General features: G+C 43.8%; 1 protein-coding gene across 2 annotated transcripts in view; it reads left to right on the forward strand.

The window, feature by feature from the left end:
* The first annotated feature begins 7,352 nt into the window (after positions 1-7,352).
* sulf2a (sulfatase 2a) overlaps positions 7,353-22,063 on the forward strand; it is a 41,736-nt gene continuing 27,025 nt past the window's right edge. The window contains exon 1 of one of the 2 annotated variants that reach the window (XM_048255877.1): positions 7,353-7,625. The gene's annotated coding sequence lies outside the window, so the exon portion shown is untranslated. Of the gene's footprint in view, positions 7,626-14,600; positions 14,806-22,063 lie in introns of those variants that run through there. The other variant, XM_048255879.1, reaches the window with a different exon arrangement.

Genomic DNA, 22,063 nt, shown 5'->3' on the forward strand with positions numbered 1-22,063 from the left:
TTGTAACGCCGTTGTCTACACATATCCCACCCCTTCCTTGCCAAAACGTCAAAATGTGTAAACATTGAGCCAATTATTTGCTGTGTTGTGCAGTCATCGTGCCAATCATGTGTTGTGAACTCGCCGCTGAAGCACGGTTGGTGTTGTGAAGCCTTGCGCACGTGCATTTCTGCCGAATAGGATGCCCGATGAGTACCCAAAAAGCGTTGCAACATGGCCGCTGAGTGGAGGGACTTGCCTAAAAGGACTTTGGTGTAACGGATACCAGCTAACTTAGCTGTGCGTGTGGAACGTTGGTAAACCTCACTCCCCGACGCCTCTCGCATGCCAGAGTGCTGCTGGCATGCGAGCTAGTAGCCTGGGCTATTGGCTCAATTGTTAGCGCGCTCGCCTCCCGATCCGAGGTGCTGCTGTTTCGCGGGTTCATGTCCGGGCGTGTGCAGGGCTGAACCGCGAAGATCTGTATAAAGCATCATTGCACACCATTTTCTTATTTGATGGTTGACTCACCCTTCATCAGCTGTCTCTTGATTGTTGAATGGTGCTCAATCAAGACTTTTGTCCCATTTCATCCCATCATTAAGTCTCATGTTAGGCTGTTTACCAGTAATTGTCCCCTGACTGCAATTAGACAGGGAACTGTCACTTCAGTCGCTTTTGAACTGGGTGATGATGCAGCTGTGTAAAAAACACTTAACTGTCAAATTATTATTAAGATGTGCATTTCTGCAGTTAGACAGCAATGTGCTGGCACACCGCCACTCTATGTCATCTCTCTGGAGAGAGAGAGGAAGAGAGAGAGAGAGGAGAGAAAAAAAGAGATAACGGAGTGGAGGAACAGATATAAATAAATCATATATCTCCTGGTGCTACGATGAGCTCATGTTCACACTCCAGTTCTCAGTAAAACATGCCTTTACTTCTGGATGGGAGCTTAATCTGGGGCAGGTACGGGACAGATCTGGGCCTCTTCTGGTGCAGATCCGACAGAAGAGGTCCAGCATCAGCTGTGATCAGGGAGTTAATTTTACTCCATTACAGCAATGGTGCTGTCCTTAGCTTTGGCACCAATGCACTAAATCTACTTAGTTATGCCCACAGACAAAGCTGTTTACGCCCACGGGGACCTGGGTTCGAGTCCAACCTCAATCATTTCCCGATCCCACCCCATCTCTCTCTTCCACTTGCTTCCTGTCACTCTTCACTATATGTCAAGAAAAAGCACAAAAAATATACTTACAAATCTTTATTTACATAACACTGTCCAGTACAGGTTATTATGACCGCCCACAGCCAAGCGGGCGGTCATATAGGTTTAGTCAGATTTTTTTTTTTTTTTTTTTTTTTCGCGATGCCCAAATTTCCGTCCAATGATTCCCGACACTGAAAGACCGGGGTACAATGAAACTTGGTGGACATGTAACCCCACATGGATAGTATGGAACCATCGTTTTTCGTTTTGATCTGTAGCCCCTCCGCTGAATTGGACCCCCGAAAGGAGGGTAGGCAGACACAGTTTTCTGTGAATATCTCGAAAACCGTAGGGTTTAGGAGGACCATTTTTTTTGTATGTTGATCTCAAGGGGCCATGTCAACCCATTCCATAACCACTCATTTCATGTATAGCGCCACCTAGTTAAACACAAAAAGTAAAATGAGGTGGTGTAATTGAAGGTATCTGTGACCTAACATAGTCAAACTGCACAAAATTGGAAGTGTAGGATCATTATGACACCCTATGTATGCACGCCAAGTTTTGTGGAATTCCGTTCATGGGGGCCACACAATAAATTAATTTATGTTACTATACACCAACTGGCCTGTAGGTGGCCGGAGACAGTTTTCAGAATATCTCGAGAACCGTAGGGCCGGAGATATTCACAACCGGAGGTCCACCTTTTTTTTGTATGTTGGTCTTAAGGGGGCATGTCAACCCATCCCATTACCACTTATTTCATGTATAGCGCCACCTAGTTAAAAATTAAAAGCAAAAAATGAGGTGTTTTCATCTCAATATCTCTGGCTGACAAGGTCAAAACTGCACGAAATTAAAAGAGTAGGATCATTATGACACCCTCTGAATGCATGCCAAGTTTTGTGTACTTTCGTTCATGGGGGCCTTACAATAAAATAATTTATGTGTACATTTAGTGACGACACCAACAAGGATTCCCGGACACTGAAAGACCGGGTACACAAAACTTGGTGAGCATGTACCCCCACATGGATAGCATGGAACCGCCATTTTTCGTTTTCATCTGCAGCCCCCGCTGGACTGGACCCCCTGAAGGAGGGTAGGGCAGACACAGTTCTCTGTGAATCTTTTATGGTATGTTGGTCTCAAGGGCCCACATCAACCTGGCTCATAATCACTCATTTGTGATTTGCCCCCGCAAAAAAATGAAAATCAGTAGGATTAAAAGAAAGCCAAAATAAATATTCATCATCATCATCATGGCTGCATTTTCAGTATTGGCGAAGTAGTCGCTTGTCCACTAGATGGCGATCGTTGCAGTGAGACGTAATTTTGTTGGAAGTTAAAAGTGGGTTGAAAAACAATGGACGCTTCATACAAGGACTGTAATTTACCGCAGCTTAACATCTAATAAGGATAGGACGATGTTCACATGAAGTGTAATTCCCATTTCTTCTTGAAGCCGAAATAAATCTAAGGATGTTTCTCGGACATGCTTGGTTTTACTGCAGGTAATGCTAATCTTGTAATATCAATAAGGACCTAGGTAATGTTACCAAGTAGTTGGTTGAGTGATGGAGGCATTTGATTGATTGCATTTGTAGAAAACTATAAATGCGGTTATACCAAGCAAATTGATAGCAGCACTGTTTGTATCTTTCGACTGTCATTTATTGCACGTGGCACAAAAATCATTCTGTGCAATGGAAGATTTACCAACGCTACACCGGGTCTGATACAGTTTTGCCTATACATGCGAGACTGAGACGCCTGTTTATTTTGTTTTAAGTGCGTGCAGGGTGTGAGAGGGGAATCGATGTGCTTTGATTACAGCTTGGTAGTTGTAGTCTGTGAAATTAAAAGCACGCGGTGTGTGAAGTATCCAAACAATGACACCTTCATTTCATTATGGCTGCTTTAGCAAAACACCTTAAGCTACTGTGTAGTGGGTCCCATTTAGAAGTGGCTACTTCATTCAAGGCTTTCCTTGACTCATGGAGCTGCGTGAATGTTATTACAACTTTTCGCCAATGATATGACAGTTTAAGTCCCATTGATACTGTAAGGCGAAGCCATTGGTTTCCAAAGGAGATTTTATTTGTGTCAAGCAGCATAGCCTATTGACAATTTATGTTGTCAATAGGCCTACCTTATAATCCTACCTGTAGCTTAGGAAGCTAACAACTTTCTATTAGGATCTAGTTTGTTAGTTACCGCTTTGTCATAACTCCCTGATGCATTTTGCATTTAGAATAGCCAGAGCGTGTATATCTCAATCGAAAATTAAACAATATCGGGTGCCTATGGACTAGGCTGGGTGAACCCAGCCTGATCTGCCCGCTATTTATTTTTGATTTCTTAAAAGATTGAGCTTGGTCTGATGAAAGCCAGACTAGCCATGGACCTCAGTTAAACAATGCAAGGGAACATGAATCAGCCTATATTTGCACTAACAATAACGGACAAAAGCTTTCAACTTTGGCCCGTTAAAATGTGTATGAACAGTCTAGCTTAATGCATTTCATCAAGGCCCATTTGGACATGTCAGTTATTTGCACCACTGGTTAGATGTAAAACAGCATTTCGCTTCAGACTAGGCTACTGTTACTTAATTTGTGCATTAACAATAACGTTTCAGACTACTGTTACTTAATTTGTGCATTGACAATAAAGTATTACATGAACTAAAGATGACTAAAATCTTATGTAGAAGAAGAAACATTCACAAAAAATCCATCCATCCAAAAATGACCTTTGTTTTTGATAGCTGTTGAAAAACGGCATGGAACTGACAGAGATGTTTTTGTTTATAAATACATAAAAATAAATAAATAAATAACATTATGCTGATACCTTTTGCTTTTCCCAAATACAATGTAGCCTACAGGTGTAAGTGACCTTTCATCAATCCAGTTGCAATGGATGAACTGTGATGAACTGCCCTACTTGTGATTGTTTAGAGATTTTAAAGGTTTTATAACAATTCTACATCTTCTTTGGCTATTCTACAATCTATTCACCTTTTCAGCACCAGTAGGGTACTTTCTGTGCAGCCAAGACACACACACTCAGGCATGCCAAACAAGCATACACAAAAGTTTCAAGAGTGGGGATGGAGTAAAATATGGAGACAAATTGAAGTGTGATTTATTTTCGCGGAACGGATGTACAGGACTGAGCGGCGGTCATATTTTGTACCGCTATGCGGTACATCTAGTTGTTTACTGCTTAATCTCCATGGTCAGTAAATGTGGAGCCAGACACACCAGCAGCATCATTGATAATACCTCATCAGTTGTTGGAGGTACTTGTTAACCTCCATGTTAACATTTGACACGTAGTGTCCTATACAGCACACACATCCTTCCCTGTCCCCATCACCTTCAGAAGGACACATTTAAAAGCACTTAATCCTCTCCTCTCTCCTCTCCTCTCCTCTCCTCTCTCTTCGTCTCTCCTTTCCTCACCTCTCCTCTCCTCCTCACCTCTCCTCTCTCCTCTCCTCTCCTCCTCTCCTCTCTCCTCACCTCTCCTCACCTCTCTCCTCTCCCTCTCTCCTCACCTCTCCTCTCCTCCTCTCCTCTCCTCTCCTCTCCTCTCCTCTCCTCTCTCTTCGTCTCTCCTTTCCTCACCTCTCCTCTCTCCACTTCCCCTACCTATGCTCTCCTCTCCTGTGGGAAAGCTCTCCTTCCTGTCAGCCGCACACAGGCTTTTGCGCCATGCCACACTTAACTAATCCTGTTATGTGAAGGAGGAAGGCGTGGGAGACAGAGAGAGAGAGAGAGCTCTATGCCAGCCAGCCAGGGGAGACCCAGATACGAGCAGGGGGCGTCTGAGGAGACGGCAGACGTGTCTGAAACTCAGGGGACCAAGCAGCCCCAGATAGTCTGATAAGGGGCGACGCAGAGGAAGCCACCGAGGAGCAGGATTGTTTACGAGTCCTCCTTGTGACAAGTGATAAATGACCTCAGAGTTGACAAAAACACAACTTTGTTTAAGCTTCCATGTCTAGAATACGCAATCTGTTCACGGAGAAGGTTATCAGTCAAGTTGGACCTGTGAGTCTTATAACATGTTAATAACATATTTGTCCTGGTAGTTTTTGCGTCAATAAACTTTTCAAGAAACTTAACTACTGAGACATGGCTCTGGGGCTTGGAAAGGTCACCATGGGTATCACGGCCAGGAAGCGCCAATGGAAACGTTGCCTTCAAATTACTTCAAGGACCTGCTCTGCTAAAATAACCTTAAAACAATGGCAACACTTCATAGTAAGTGCTGTTTAAGTGGTCTTTATGGACAGTTGAAATAGTGACTAGAATCCATGGAGAGCAGAAGAGAGAGAGAGAGAAAAAAGGAATTATTCAGAGAGAGAGAGAAAGAGAGAGGATGCGAGCGAGGGTGGTCTCAGTTCTCAGTCCCTCAGGCTTTTGCTGCAAATGAATAACCTGCAAAAGAGAATAAACAACAGCATCAATCACGGGCAAGTTGCAGTGACGTTGATTGATGCTCTCTCTCTCTGTACCTCCAGCAGGGGAGAGGTGGCAGCAGCAAGCCGGTAATGAGAAATGCCTGCTGGCACCAGGCAAAATACATGAGTCGCCTACATGGTAATTGCAATATTAAGGAATGTTGAGGTGGAAGAGCTTTTTTTAATGTGACATTTGCATGTGTGTGTGTGCGCGCATATGTGTGTTTGGGTGTGAGTATGTGTGTAAGTGTGAGAGTGATGGAGAGAGAGAGGTTGCATATGAAGTTTCATTTTGCAATGTTATTTCCGTTCCTATTATGTTTTCTCCATCTTTTAAAATTCAATATTTTTCCTTCATTCGTTGTTGAGTAGTACTCTGGGAGACTTAAAATGTTATTGATTGAGCACAACCATCTGCCTTATGCCCTCAGCAAAAGGAGGTATGGACTTTAATACAAACAGATTCAATAAATATAGTTTTAAATTGCATTATCGTTTAGATAAGTTAGAAAACAACTCCTGCAATCTGTGGACAAAAAGTTTTTGAAATTGTGCCCACTGACTAAACTGGGTGTGTGTCTCTGAGTATTTACTGTAAGAATATATTTGTATCTGCTTCATGTTATTAACCACTTTTGTTCCTAATATTATGAATGTGCCTTGGCAAGGTGTTGTATATATGTGTGTGCTTGTGTGTGTTTGTCCGTGTGTGTGTGTGTATGTCTGTGTGTTTGTGCATGTGTGTTGTTGTGTGTTATCTCTCCGTGCACTCAACTCTGTGAGGCTAGTCTGTGGCCTCTGTGAACAGGCTTGTGGCAGTCCAAAGAGGGAGAGAGCTGTCCGTGCCGACCCGATAAATACCCTCTGTGTGCCAGCCTCTCTTCCTCCTCAGCGCTCTGCCCCAAGACCGATCCCTCGTTCCTACCCCTCCCTTATTATTCTCTATCATTCTCATCCCTCTCTCTTTCTGTTCTCTTTTCTCAAGTTCTCTCTTTCTATTGCTTTCTGTTTGTCTCACAGTGAAAAGGGAATGTTCACAGGCTCCAGCAGATGGCTGCCATTGGCCCGATTCACTCCCACTGCAGCTGGATGAATGAGTGCTCAAAGAGCAGCGAAAGAGGGAGAAAGAAAGAGAGAAGAGAGAGAGAAAGGGAAAGTGGAGGAGAGAAAGTGAGGGAAAGAGATAGTAGAAAGAGAGAGGGTGAGGGACGGTGTGAGAGAGAGAGAGAGAGAGGAAGGAAAGAGAGAAAGCAACAGAGAGAGTGTATGAGTATTGCATGACAGATACTGACTGCAATTGAGAAAATATCTGTCTACAAGTGTGGCTAAAGAGGAAAGTGGAGAATGAGAAATAGTCAGTATGAAAGAGAGAGAGAGAGAGTTTGGGTGGGGTATGAGAGAGAGAGTTTGGGTGAGGTATGAGAGAGAGAGAGAGTTTGGGTGAGGTATGAGAGAGAGAGCGAGAGTTTGGGTGGGGTGGGTGTGGTGGGGTTGGACAGTGTGGTGGCCGCTGAGAGTAAAACTGAGTCGGTGCACCAGAGCGCAAAGGGAGAAGGAAGAAATTGAATTGTATATAGAGGGACCACTCCTCCTCCTCCTCCTCTCTCTCTCTCTCCCTCCCTCCCTCCTTTCTTTATGGCCGGTGGAACCACGCCTCCCTCCTTTCACGCTCCCGTGTGTCTATATCAGCCGGCTGTCTGTCTCCTCTCCCACTCGCACTCCCACTCACACAGAAACAGGACAGAAGGGGGGGGACGTGCAGACGGGAAAGGGCAGCAAGCTGGACAGACAGCTGGACTGGAACCGAGAGGACGACCGTGCGCGTCTGTGTGTGAAGGGGTGTGTGTGTGTAGGAGGCGGGGTGTGTGTGGGGGGACAGGTGTTGCTGTCCTCACTACGTGGACATTCATCCTGCAGGGAGCAGCGAGGGACCCACCACAGCTGAAGTGAGGAGAGGAGGTAAGCTGCCTGGAGCCTCTATGTACTGCTGCTGCTGCTGCTGCTTCTGCCCTACTTTACGCCCGAGCACTTTGTTTTCATTACTGCCGCGCTCTTCCCATCCATCGGTCTGCTTCTGTGTGTGTGTGTGTGTGTGTGTGTGTGTGTGTGTGTGTGTGTGTGTGAGAGAGAGAGAGAGAGAGTAAGTCTATGAGTCCACATGTGCTCACCACACATGGGGGGCTTGTGATAAAGTCTGCTTCGTGGACGCGTAAAAGAGTTTCAATAACTGACTTACTGTTCAGAGTTCATGTACAGTGCTACTGTGTCTGTGTCTTTTGGCTGTTGTGTGGGTTCAGGTCGGTTAGAAAACAGTGAAGTTTTTGCCTTGTTTCTGAGGAAAATGTGGTTGTTTTATGGTGTGGCCATAACACTGCGCTGCTTGGGTTGGTAAAATGGTGGAGCAGTGGTGGAGAACGTCTGGCTTCCCAGACAAGTCCGGGTTCCTCAGCCACGAGGTTCGCCTCATAATCCCTTTCACTTTTTCGCTCAGTTGGTTTTAGGTTCTCATGCCATGGACCATACTGGATGTTACATGAATAAAGGCTTACATATCTGATTTTTGGCTTTTGAGTGAAAGAATATTGAGCCTCGGTTTTTCGACATTTTGAATCTTCCTGACATGGAGTGCGGTTTTGCCATTGTCTCGGCGCAATGACTCTAGTCCACTGAGGGCACTTTCCTGACATCTGACTTGTGGGTGGCTTATGTAATCTGGAGAAAACGGAGGTCTGGGAGTTAAAAACATCAAAATTAATTTTCTGAAGTGAGCCGTGAATTTCTGTTTTCTTTCCTTGGTCTCTGTGCATATCATCCGCCATTTTTGTAATATTGATATTAAATTCAACACATTCGGCTTAGCACACATAGCACAACATTCCAAGCTTCATCAATGAAAGTCAATTTAAATCAGGACATATTTGGTTTTCAATTTATGCATCGGCCGTCACTGGGCAGTTTGGTGTAGGTTTGGTGGTGAATATGTGAAGTACGCTGAGAGTAATTGAGTTCACTTCTGGCTCTCAGCCCCCTAAAAGGTTCTCCTAGCTGGGGCCTCTGTCAGGTCAAGTAGGTCATGGGGGTGGTGTGATCTCTGATTGTGGATGACTTATGCAGACGCTGCCTAGTCAAAGGGTAAAATATTGATGCTGTTGCTGGGTGTTTGTATGTCGGTGTAGTTCTTAAGGTCAGTGATTTTGGTGGACTTGCTGTGCTTTGCTGTCGGCTAAAGTCTGTTCAAGAATGGTCAAGAAATGATTGCAGTGTTTTGGGTCTATAACAGAGAGTTGTGTGTGAAATATTGTGTGGACATTCTGTGGTACCCATGCATAGATAACATTATGGTGTAACTGGAGCATCTACACAGTGTGTGCTTTTGTGTTTATTACTTAGCATGACAGAATTAGGTTTAAGTCTAGATAAATGTGGTGTGATGTGCATGTGTATGAGTAGATAGAGGTTTTTTTAAATGTGTGTGTGTGTGTGTTTGTGTGTGTTTTGGGGGATATGGGTGAGTCTGTGTGAGTATGGGAGAATGTGAGTGTTTGGGGGAGGGTGTGTGTGTGTGTGTGTGTGTTAGCATGGGTGACGTAGCGTTTCTGTGGCAGAGGTGGTTGAGCTAAAGAGATCCCTGGTTCACTCATCCATTATTTAGCGGGCTCTCTGCTAGCGCTGAGCTAACCCCCACATCAACTGGCCTCCTTTCTGCCAAGGAGGAAGATCTACACACACACACACACACCCTCAGGTCCTGCTGCTGTCAGAGGCCACCTCACCTGCTCACCCTGAGGGATAGCCAGCCAACAGCTACAAACACACACACACTCTCTCTCCCTTTCTCTCTCTCATACTTTGTGGGAATTAATACTTTTATTTACATCCACATCCACACACATCCTCAGACTAACTCGAAGCAAACTTCAAATACTCCTAATCAAAGCTGAGTTCACTCATCCTCCTATGTTGTATGATGTGTATGATTTCCGATTTCTGATTGAATTTAAGTGGTTCACTGGGGATGGGGAATGCGAGGGGAGAAAAGGCTTTCTGTGGCGTGGTGGTGGTCGGCCTCAGATATTATGCTCCTTTATAAATATTCATGCTTTTGCTCAGGTGTCTGCTGCATATGGGTTCATCTCCTCTCCTTAAAATAACATCATGGCTACATAGCTACAGTATCTCAGATTACACAACTATTCAAAAACGCATACATGAAGTGCATGAACTATCAGCAGTTACAATAAAATATACGGTGAATGACGTATGCAGTGTCACATCACCTGCTTTACCCTGAATAATTATGAATTCACTTTTCGTGTTTATATTATAACAATGCCTGTTATATACAAAAGGTCTAACATCACTTAAATAAGCCATTATAAACAGTAAACTCTTTGTTGACATGTTTTTTTTAAATTGAGGAATACAAGTAGCCTTTTCTGATGTTTGGGTTGAGGTCAGTGTATAGTCAGGGTAAGCAGACAGACATGCTAATAATTGATGGTTAATAACAAGCCATAACTGGATAGTTGATAGATAGGGCTAGAATTACATTAAATGTTGTTAAATAGTGACTTTGTTGATTTGTTTATTAGTGACTGATACTAATTAATCAGCACAACAGACAACCATTATTCCATATGGGATTTTGTGGGCTTTCTGTACCAGACCTTGTAGATGGTACAAACTAATTCAAACTAAAGGTATCAACATTTGTGTATAATATTTTAATTATATTTTGATGCAACAAACTGGATTTGAAATACATGCTGACATTCTGGTATTCTTTGGACATCTGCATTATTCTGACAGCATATGATTAAATATGATTATATATGTCAAATTCCATCGCATTTCTATTTGACAAACTGGCCAAATCAGCAACAGAAGGTGTTTGATCTTTCAAAACTATGACAGCTTTCATACATTGGTCTAGTTTCTTACACTCTTTTAAGTTTGCTTTTCAACATGCCTCAGGAGGGTGAATGTGTTGTTTAGGTTGCACAACAATGAAAGAGCATATGGAACACTCTCTGCCTTCAGGATAACCGGATCTGCTGAGGGAATGGAAAAGTTTTTTCTTTTTCACAAAAAAGGAACTGCTCTGCAAGTTATATGCTTGCCTTCATTAAAACACCTTCAATGCTGCAATTACTTTTTTATTTCACTTATTTTTGTCATCACCATGTCACAGACATGCTTTGCCTAATGCTTTGTTGAATATATGTCTCTCAATATATGTCTGTTGAGAAGTCGAAACAGAGAGAGCTTTCATGTCGGCTGTCAGTGTGTGTGGGAGAAGAATCTGGTCCAATGTATGTGAGAATTTAAAATTAGGACAATTCTGACAGTGTTCCTCTCCTTTCATAAAAAAATAAGTTTAGCTGAAGCGCTGAATAAATCATTCTGTCCTCTTATCAATATTTGATCAGACAGCATGCAGAGAATAGCGCTGTACTGTGTGCTGTGCTTGACTCTGTTTTGTATGCATTACGTGGCATTATACCACAAGTTCTGCCTTTCTCAGTGCCTCAGTGTTAGTTAGCAGTCTGATCTTTCTTTCACCTTTTCCATCTGTCTCTGACTTGCTGCCAGATTGCATTTCAAGAACATAGTTCACGAGCCTCAGAGGGGCTAGTTTGATTGTTTTACTTGGAACCTCACCGTTAGTGACCACTTAAGATTACAGAGCAATAAAGGAATTGTGTCCACTCTGTACGCTAGTGAATAGAGGCCTCTACAGCCCTGTAAACCTGCGCCCCACACCACTCTGCCATGGAACGCACAGATCATTCCTAATTTTATTCCATATTGTATAATATTGCACATGGCAATTGCCACAAGATATAACAAAGAAGATACTGCTTGTGGAAGTAACAGGAAGTGGATTCACTGTTTTAATGTACGCCAAATGCACCAAGTCATGAGCTTATGCCCACTTTGATTACAGATGGTTTGGCGTTGAGGTTTTCTCTATAGCCATTAGAGGCAACCCCATTCCTCCATTCCTCATGCTGTCGTGTTAATAGGGTAGGCTTGCCGAGTGAGTGAGTGCTGAAGGTCAGCATCTCCACTGGCACGAGGATGCCAATCATCACTGAGAGAACTAACGACGCCACAGCCGCTATCAGCTGCATCCGCGTCCCCCTTCCTCCTATTGAACCAGAGTGCAAACAAGCCATCCCCACATGATGGGGAGGCATCGATCGCCAGCGCGCCAGATAGCATTAGTGGCCCTCCGCTGGGTGAGAAGTGGCCATGGGTGGAATGGAATGGGTGATTAAAAGCTAGCAGGATGTAGCCGTAAAATGGAGGTTTGCTCTAAAGGCGCCCAAGTGACTACGGGTGGAGACGTGGATCCAAGAGGGCCATAAAGAGACACTGTCATTAGTGTAATTACTCGCCCTGGGCTTGGGCCCTTTAAACTAGGCAGGACGTGAGCATGCTAATGGACATGGTGGGTCAAATCATGGTGGATCAGGTTGATCTGCAACAAAAGTAGTATTAATTTGTGTAGATGCAGTCATCCAGACAAGCTACCACCAATCATCTATTCCTCATTAATAATCATGTGCTTTTTTTTGGAAACTCACAACACATTTGCTCTGAAATTCCTAAGACCTCGAAATTGGAACTTTATAAGAAACAAAGCATTCCGTCTGTCCCTCTTGAGCTTTTTACCTGTGAGATCTTTCTTTTTTTTCGTTGTCTTTTATCTATCCCTCTCTCTATCTGATTCCCTCTCTACACTTCACCTCACAGTTGACTCCAGTGGCGTGCCTTTCTGATAATGCTTATGGAGTGATAGATCTCTGAAACTGGATTTGCTCTCATCTACAAAGCGTGAGGATTAGAGGTTAGGACTGCTGTGCACGCTGTCCTAACCAACAAACCTGATACTCTTGATTCCCAAGCTTTCTGTGTTAAAGCACTTAAGTTCACTTAAGTTACTGCATATTCTAGAAAGGATAGAATGATTGACGTGTCCTATCTCCTTTTTGTCAGAAGTCTGTTAACTTTTAAAAAAAAAAAATGTCCTGTAAACTTCCTAAAAAGTAAGTGAAAGTAAGTAACGTAAGTCTCTTCCTTAGCATGATGAGTTCAGGATGCTCTGAGCCTTTTGTGTGAGAGACGGGGATCAACACAGAGAGAGAGAAGAATCCCAGCATGCCTTGAGACCCACACACAGCAGGGGTACGCGTGAGACCCTAATTGGTTCTGAGAAAGGGTTCTAAGATCAATGGGAGGAGATCTGAACACGCCCAACAAAAGCAGCGTAGCCCGAGGGCAGCTGGATTAGCTGATGCAGGAGTCACTTCCTAGACAGACAGACAGAAATTGTTTGGCGAAATTTTGTCCAGAAGACGTCCACTCAAATGTCTGAGGCCTGAAGTAATACATATTTGTTGTGTCCTTGAAACAACCTTTAAATATCAACACCGGTATGATATCTCAGATGATTACCTGCTCTTGCTGCAGGGTGTACCAGAGCTGTCAGTGTGGATGGTCTATAGCTGAAATTCAAACCCTAACACGCAGCGCTAGGTACAGCTGCAATTGTTTATGCTGTATCTGTTTCTTGCTGAAATTTCTCCTTAAACACCCTTCTGTGTGTTGCATAATTCTCTCGTGTCTGAAAAGTGTCAATTGTAGCTTCACTTCCAATCTAATTTTTATTCTTGTCATTCCTGAAGAAAAAAAAACATATTTCTCTCACCTCTCTCTCCCTTTCACTCCCTCTCTCATGGAGAGAGTTCTCCTGTATTCAGCTGGGTTATTGGAACAACACATCCTCTCTATTCCCCTGACGTGAATCACTTTCGAGCATCACTGGCTGGATCCGACAGTGCTTCTGGGCTCTCGTCCTGCCAGTTGGTGAGCTGGCATGACTCACCAGGGCCTCCAAAGCTGAGTGATGCTGTCACAGCTGACAGAAATATGAACCTTCACAAGTCAGCTGCGTTTCAACTGATTTGCCTGACAAAGAGTTGCATGGAAAATTGGATTTGAAACACGTCACATAAACTCATTAAACTTTCCTGAGCTGTTTCCAGGTTGACACATTTCTATTGAGTTGTTCTTCTTTTAATTCAGTGTCAGAACACAGGTAATATATTCTCCAATTAAAGCAGTAAAGGCAAGTTTTTGTAACAATTGCATTAGAGATAGATTGCAGAGAAATCACCTTATTCTGACATTTGTAATATCCCTTTGGATGTGGTAAATCTATTAAACAAATATTGTTGTCATGAAAGAGTGACAGGAATGATATAAGAATACTGCACAAGTCCATTATAGTGTGTGTGTGTTGCCTTTAGCTGGCTAGATGAGCTCTCAGCAGGCTTAAGAAGGCAGTGTGAGATATGAATAATGACTTAAGAACAGGAAGGAGTTTTTTTGTCCATAGCTGAATTGGTGATTCTATTTTCCAGCTGATATGACTCACCTCAGGGCTCGGAGAAAGGCCTGGCCGCATAGTGCTCAGTGATTAGCCCCCACTTCTACTTTATTCATTTGATGGGTATAATTACTTTATGCTAATGACAGTAACATTTAATGGCTCTTTGGGCTGGCATCCTCCATGAATATCGGGCCAGGCCGAGGACCAAGCAAGGATTTGAATTTGAATGGAATCTCCGGAAAACAGCTCCCGTGCGACAACCATAGAGGTGACAACATGGTAAAAAGACGAGGATTAAACTTGTGAATAAAGCTATTACTCATGCCAGCGAATGACTGTAACTAGGTAACCATTCTGTCCTATGTCTCATGAATTCAGTGGCAATGAGAGTTTTAAGAGTTGACGGGGACATCGGCTTTACCAGGACAGACGCCTCAGCTGTCGCCATGGCGGCATCTGTGTGGGAGGAGTCTAGGCGATGAGACACAGGGTGGACCCACCAAACCGTTTAGCATCTGTCAGTGGGAGGCAGACAATCAAACATGGCATCTGCTGGGGAAGAGCCGAAATGGAGAATGGCGTAAGAGCACAAAACAGAGCCACAATGGAGGATGGACTGATTTTTATCTGGGACACACATCCCACGTCCTCATTCAGAGGCAGCTGCAGACCTGATACTATCTTCCTGATTTACTGTAATGTCTCGCTGGCAACACGTTTTCCAATTCTCCCTGACAACAGGTACATATAAAGATTCAATAGATTTGGTTGTATGACAGACAATGAACATGTTTTGTGTAACTTGCTTTTTTTTTTCACAGTGGCTGTATGATAACAGAATAGAAAATGCATTTGAATTCTAGTCAAGGCAATAATTGGCCATGTTATCAGACCAGATAACAATGTGTTTGTGTGTGTGTGTGTGTGTGTGTGTCAGGATGAACAATGAATGAGGACAGCCTCTTTTCTCATCTCTCTGATGTGAGTGAAGTGTTGGTGGGTGGTGGCTGAGTAGAATCTGACGCTGCCCTGGACTGAAGCCTATAGCAGCACACAGGCAGAAATAGTAACAACTCTCATGACCACACAAAGTGAACAGAACATTCAGCAGTAACTAACTAATGCGTCAAACCACATTAATAGTTGGTAGAGTTTGTAGCTGCTTTGGTCATGGTGGTTATGTTTACAGACTTTGTAGTTTGTAGTTTATATCTTTAACAAACCTAAATCCTTTCCACTCTCATATGGAGTTTGGCACAAACTAGTCCTTAAAATTCCCTATTTTGAAGAGAGTCCATATTTACAGAGTTTCAGTGTGCACTGATCGATATTTCACTACTGTCAGATACATCAAAGACAAGGGGACACACTCTAAGTTTAATGCTCAATGTCTTCCGTCTTTAAGCAAAGTGGGAGGATGTCCTCTGATAGCATATTTTTACTACCATATTTCTCTTAAGACTCAGTCAGGACGATGGAATATCAGGATCCAGGCTTTTATTATTTTCAATGAGGGGCAGTCCATTAAGGGAGAGATGCATGTTTGTGTCACCCTATCGTGGGTTTCACCAGTATTCTCTAACTATACAGAGGTTGATACTAACTTATGTTACAAACAAAAGAAGGAGTGACCTCTAGGTCCAACCCAGTTTGAATATGCAATAGAAAGGGAAGATGAGGATGTGGCCTTCATCAAGTCAGATCACCCTTTGTTATGGGATGTATCTCAGAGGCCTGGTCCCATACCGTTATACAAACATTAATGTTTTCACACCTGGAGATAGGCTCCTATTGAATTCAAGGATACTCTGACTACAAACCACAGACACAAGGGATACACAACAAAATTACAAATGACCATAAGAAACACACAGTATGTACATTTACAGGAAAGATTCTGATTCACAAAACTTTTAAGACAAGTCTAAATCTTATGCAAGTTACAGCATCAAAAGGGGGCGCGATTACTTCTAACTCAGAGAGCCTTCCTCCAAAGATGGTCGTTAATTAGGAGCACCCCAATCTACACCTAGCCAAATGGTAACGGCCATGGGCGGTGTGCTCCCCCAGTAGAAAGTCACATCTGAGGATAACCCAAAAGGTCCCTAGACAGACCTTATTGAATTAAAAATCATTCAAGGATAAAGCATGCTTGCATAGGACAAAGACACATACGAGATCCACCTGGGTAAATGACCATAGCTGATTTACAATACTTTCACCTCTCTCTCACTGCCTAGGAGTGGTTGGAGAAGGAAGTAAAATCCTGCCTTCAAACAAAAGATGAATAATTGCCCATGTTTTTGCACCTGAGATGTAAATGCTGCACATGCACGAGGTCTTCATTTAAGCCTTTGTGTACACTGAGGCTGGAGAGGCTCGGCAGGTGAGTGACAGCTCTGTGTTCTCGGATTCTGTTTGAGTCACAATCTGCACTTCAAAGTGGCGTGAGCATCACCCCTCACCTGGCTCCCTTTTCATCCACTGCTCTGCGGTGGCTGCCTCTGGCGAAAAAAAAAAACAGAATGATTTTCTGTCTCTCTCTCTCTCTCTCTGTCTCTCTCTCTCTCCCTATCTTTCGTTGTTTTTCTTCAAAGTAGAAATTGTTGAACTGCAGTTGTTTCAGAACTCTGTGGGAAAAAAAAACAGTCTTTTCCCCCATGTGGGTAACTGCACCGCACGGAACATTACTGTTGGACGAACAAGAAACCGAACAAGTCTTGCAAGTTATTGCATGAGGTGCTTTGATATTTCTTCATAAATGTTTTTTTTTTGCTCCGTACATTGCCAACACTTTTTCCGGCAGTTTCAGTGAGAAAGAGATTGCCCTCTGAGTGGAGCCGGCTCAAACACACAGCATCTCTCATTCACAGGAGTCTCATGTTTCAACATTTGTCCACTTCCCATTTTCCAGATCAGAAACATCACAGCTCTGCCCTGCATCCCTCCCTCCCCTGCCTTACCGTGCATCTGCAGGGTATCCGGAAAAAAAATAATTAGGAGTCAAATATTAAAATGGTCTGTTGTACGCCGGCATAATTGATTCTTTCCACTGAGTGCACACAAAATGGCCAGACAGCAGGAGATAGCGGGCTTTGTCAACAGTGGGCTTCGTGCCCACTTTTCAACCAGGCACCCCAGCAGGGCCTGGGCGCCACTGCCAACACGCGGGGCCACACACAGACAGGCATGCTGGGTGCCAGAACGGCATTCTGGGAAGGCGGCGTGTGTAACGCTACTTATTCTCCAGTATGCTTTTGTCCTGCTGGGGACAATCTAATAAGGTATAAGGAAGTGACACAAGTGCCAATGGGCCAATAAGAATTTAGCTGCAAAATAATTCCCAAAGACCTTGCCCATAAACCATTAATCATCCATCCATGTTGGAAGGATGATTAATGTTATGACAGATAGATTATCTTTTTAATATGTTAACCATGATCCCGACATAACCTTTTGTCAAAAAATAGCAATATATTTAGACATTTAAAAGGTCATAGGTAATTTTAAAAACAAAATCAACACAAGAGACAGGAGAGAAAAACAGTCAGATGAAGAGAGAGAGGAGGAGAAAGGGAGATTACAGGGGACAGACGTTCCAAAGTGATAGTCAAGGAGTGACTCATCCCAACACACACACACATACACACAAAATGGAAATGACCTCCAGCCACCACCAGCCAAATGCTGTTAAAACATGAAAGTGGCTGGTGGATTTTGGAGAATATGAGTGGCTGGAGAACTGGACCATTTATTTTGAAAAAAAGATCATTTCCATCCCTGACACACACACACAAAGTCAAAGGTGTGTAGTATGAGTAACTATACTTAGGTATTTTTATTATTATCCTGGCTACTTACTTATTCATCAATCCTTAAGAGCTGATAGGAGCATCATTTCAAACATAAGACTAGGAAAAATATATACTTTTGAAAGTAATTAAGTAGATACAGATGTAGACGTGTATGAAGGCCATCAGGATGGTTTATAAAAGGGCTAATGGGTACATTAAACAGCAAGCCTGTGATGGGTTGAGGGTCCATCTATCAGCAGCTGCATGCTCAGGCTAGCGGTGGCTTCCGACTCCCCAAAGGACCTGCCGGCTGGTGACAGCAAAGGGTTATTTATGGGGGGAGGGCAAGGACCTGCTGTTCACAGAGATTTATTACTTTAGCAGCACCCCAATACACACAGACAGACACACACACACACACACACACACACAGACACACACACACACATACACAATCCGTCTACCTGCATTCATTAATGCATTCATCCATTTAGACACATTATCAAACACACCAATTTCCAGCACACAAAGGAATTCAATTTGTTGTATCCCATTTGCGTCTCACTGTGATGAAAAGCCTCTCTGAATCGATAAGACCAGATCGCTGGGTCTCTGATGTAAATGAATTCAGCATGAGGTGTGCAGGTCACCGCAGGTTTAATCACCAACACAGGAGACATTACCCTGAACCCTGTTCAGACAGAGAGGGTCAGGCACATGCCGTTCGCTCTGTCTCAGTCTGTGACGCACACACATACACACACACAGGCACACACACGCATGCACAAAATGCATGCAAGCACGCACACACACACACTTATGGTGAACTGATGAGAATGAAGAATGCCTGCGGGAGCCTCTTCCTCTCTCTTCTCTGTGTGCGCTGTGCTGACGACCCAGGGCTTGTTTGTGGAGCGGCTTCTCCATCACAGCTCATTTATCTCCCCAAGTGAACCCATCACGCCGGCCCGGCCCGCTCTCTGCAATCACAGGTGCACAGGGCTCCCGAGCCTGCCTCTCCCCTCTCTACTCATTTGGAAATGAAATTAGGAGCGCCCGGCGCTCAGTAAGCATGACCCTGAACTGAGCCTCTGCCAACAGGAGAGGCCCCATCGCTCAATCAGCTTAAGCCAATTTGGCTTGTATACCTGAAAAGGGGCTTGTGTGATTTTAGAACTGTACGTCATGTGACCTTGTCGGGCTTAAGTGTTTTTGTACAGGATATTGTCCCACCATGTGCATAAATCCACCTGTCTCACATTCTCCCACTACCCTCAATCACTTCCACATCCACGTTCCTTCCATTCTCTTTCTTTCATTCTTTTCCCCCTTCTCTCCATGGTCAGCGCCAGAGAGAAACGGGTGGGGGGGGGGAGGGCATGAGCACTGACAGGGGGGCACCTCACCTCAACTTTTATTAGTTATTTTTCCAAAATTGAGGAGTGGTGGTAAATGTATCGGTGGCACTCAGTGCAACGGTGTCCTAGTGTGGTGTCAGTCCGTGTCATGTTTCATTTTGAGTAGTCTAAGTATTCAACATCAGAGATCAATATGGATTTAATTTCAATCATAGCCATAAATGTAGATGTTTTTTGAATGTCAGGGAGAGGACTCAGTTGGGGGCTCGCCTTTGACACTGCTTCTCTCTCTTCCTGCCTCATTGTTCTTCTATCTCTCTCGCTTGTTTCTCTCTCTCTTTCTATCTTCCTCTGCATTTCTCTTCTATGCCTTCTCTCCTGTTATCTCTTCCTTTGCTCTCTCTCTTCCTCTCTCTGATTTGTGATCCTCCTCCATTAATGAGGTAGAGCTCAGAGGACTGTGTGGGGTTAGGTAGGATCAAAGTCCCTGCGCTCCGCTCCACAGCTCTCTGCCCGGCTGGAGTTTTGACAGGGCCTAACGTGAGCTTAATTGTCTCTGATCACAGCTGACCCAGCCATCGATTGCGGGATTGTGGCCGTCCTTGTGGCCGGGGAGGAGAGCCGAGAGGAGACGGCGACTGATGAGGCTCATTAATGACTCTCACACGTTTAGATGTGCCACTCGTCCCCAGTCACGAGTTCTCGCCTGGCAGCCCCATGATGCTCCTATCTGCTTCATGAACTAGAGGTCACACAAACTCATGGTATTTGAAGTACAGGTCTCATTTTGAATTTATTTGAGGACACATTTTAAAGTCTGAACACCATAAATAACTAATTCAGTAGTGGAAGCAGTATTCATTAGCACAGTGGAGTACTAGCTTTTGAAATGATAACGGATTTTCTAACCAGCGGTCTGTCTTGTCATCTGGCATCGGATGTTCAGAATTTATCCTCCAGTTCAGATTGACTTGGCACTCATGAGTGAAACACGTAATAACATGTAATCATGCAAATATTATGCATCTCCATCTGTTGGATATGAACCAAAAGGAAATTGTTTTCTGCAATAACCCTTTTTCCAAATGCAAGCAACACTTGTCAGCTGAATGCTGGAATATGTGTGTAATGATCTTCTCAGTTGACAGTAACATGGTTCCATGTGCAAAATTACTGGAATAGCACAAATGATTATATTGAAGACATTTATCCAGTTGTAGATTACTACACATGGAGTAGTCACTGTGTGTGCGTGTACCTATGCATTAGGGTAGTGTTGGAAAAAACTGTTTAATCTTACAATAGAAACATCAGCACTTTTACCAATATAAGTGTGGTGTTGGGTGCATAGGGCCTTGATTTTAGCCTTGAACTTAACTTTGATCTGCAGTGTCATGAAAAACTACAATTTACTAGTGGTGTGTGTGTGTGTGTGTATTTGTGTGTGCATGTGTGTGGGAGTGTGTATATTTGTGCATGCATGTGTGTCTACATGGTGGGAGTGTGTATATGTGGGTGTGTGTATATGTGAGTGTGTGTGTCTGCACACGCCTGCATGTGTCTGCACATGAGTGTGTGTGAGCAAATGTGTGCTTGCATGTAATCACACACGTGTGCACCCTGTGTGTGTGTGTGTGTGTGTGTGTGTGTGTGTGTGTGTGTGTGTGTATGCCTTGACACATCTGCCAGCATGTGTGAACTCACCGGTATAGATTACACATTAGGCTCAGACCCTATGGGAAGGCGCAAATGGCCGCCGTGATCCAGAGGAGCCTCTCACTGCTGCATTATTAATCCAATGCTTCATTAAAAGCCTGCTGGGCCATCAGCAACACTATACAATATCAATAGGGCAGCGCCAGCACCAGGAGGGGAAGGGCAGATCGGTGTGTGTGTGTGTGTGTGTGCTCACGCTCCGTGTGTGTGTATGAACATGCTTGGTGTGTCTGTGTGTGTGTGTGTGCTCACGCTGCGTGTGTGTGTGTCTGTGTGTGTGTGTGTATGAGCATGGTTGGTGTGTGTGTGTGTGTGTGTGTGTGTGTGTGTGTGTGCAACGCTTGGTGTGTGTGGGTGTGTGTGTGTATGTGTGTGCTCACGCTCTGTGTGTGTGAGTGAGAGAGGCAGCACTGGCAGGCAGGCTGCTACTAACAGGACAGGCAATTAGCCAGTGGTCTCTAAAGCTGAACCCTGCCACTGATAGGGGTTAAGGAGAGTTCAGGGCTTTGTACTTCAGAGAGAGAGAAAAGCTGTTGTAAACTGACAGTTAGTGAAGGCTGGGCTGTGTGAATGGAGTCTTTGAACAAGGTGAAAGTTATGGATTCACTTTCGAGGAAGACAGAATTCTAAATGTACAGTAGTAGTTTTAAAAGCTTGCGAGACCATGGGTTGATATCTGTAATGTGAATCGACTTGCAATTGCACTACCTGGAAACACCTGTCATGACAAATCATTTGGAGTTCTGTTTGTGCCCGTGTTGAAGGTGTTCAGTTGCTTGAGGAACATGAAAGACTATGTTTCAAAATGTCAGCCAAAATGATTATACAACATGTTCAGAATCATGTGGTGTTCATATTTCGACCCCTAAAAGCATTGCAACAGTAAAGAACATTACATAATAGAGCCTGTCTTTTGAATATGAGAGGGGAAATAAAATAGAAATGAGGACATCACCCCCTGCTTGCTTGGTAATGCAGTGTGTAACTACGCAGTAGATGGATGTCCAAATTCTCCCTGCTCTTCTCTGGGATATTATACTCATGTCTCATATTGTGGTTCTACTGCTTTGTGGTTCTGACACGGAGGGGTGTTAAATATCTCTCCCTAGTGATCTATTGACAGTGGTTGTT

The sequence above is a fragment of the Alosa alosa genome, chromosome 10 (genome assembly GCF_017589495.1).
Source record: "Alosa alosa isolate M-15738 ecotype Scorff River chromosome 10, AALO_Geno_1.1, whole genome shotgun sequence".
Lineage (NCBI taxonomy): Eukaryota > Metazoa > Chordata > Actinopteri > Clupeiformes > Clupeidae > Alosa > Alosa alosa.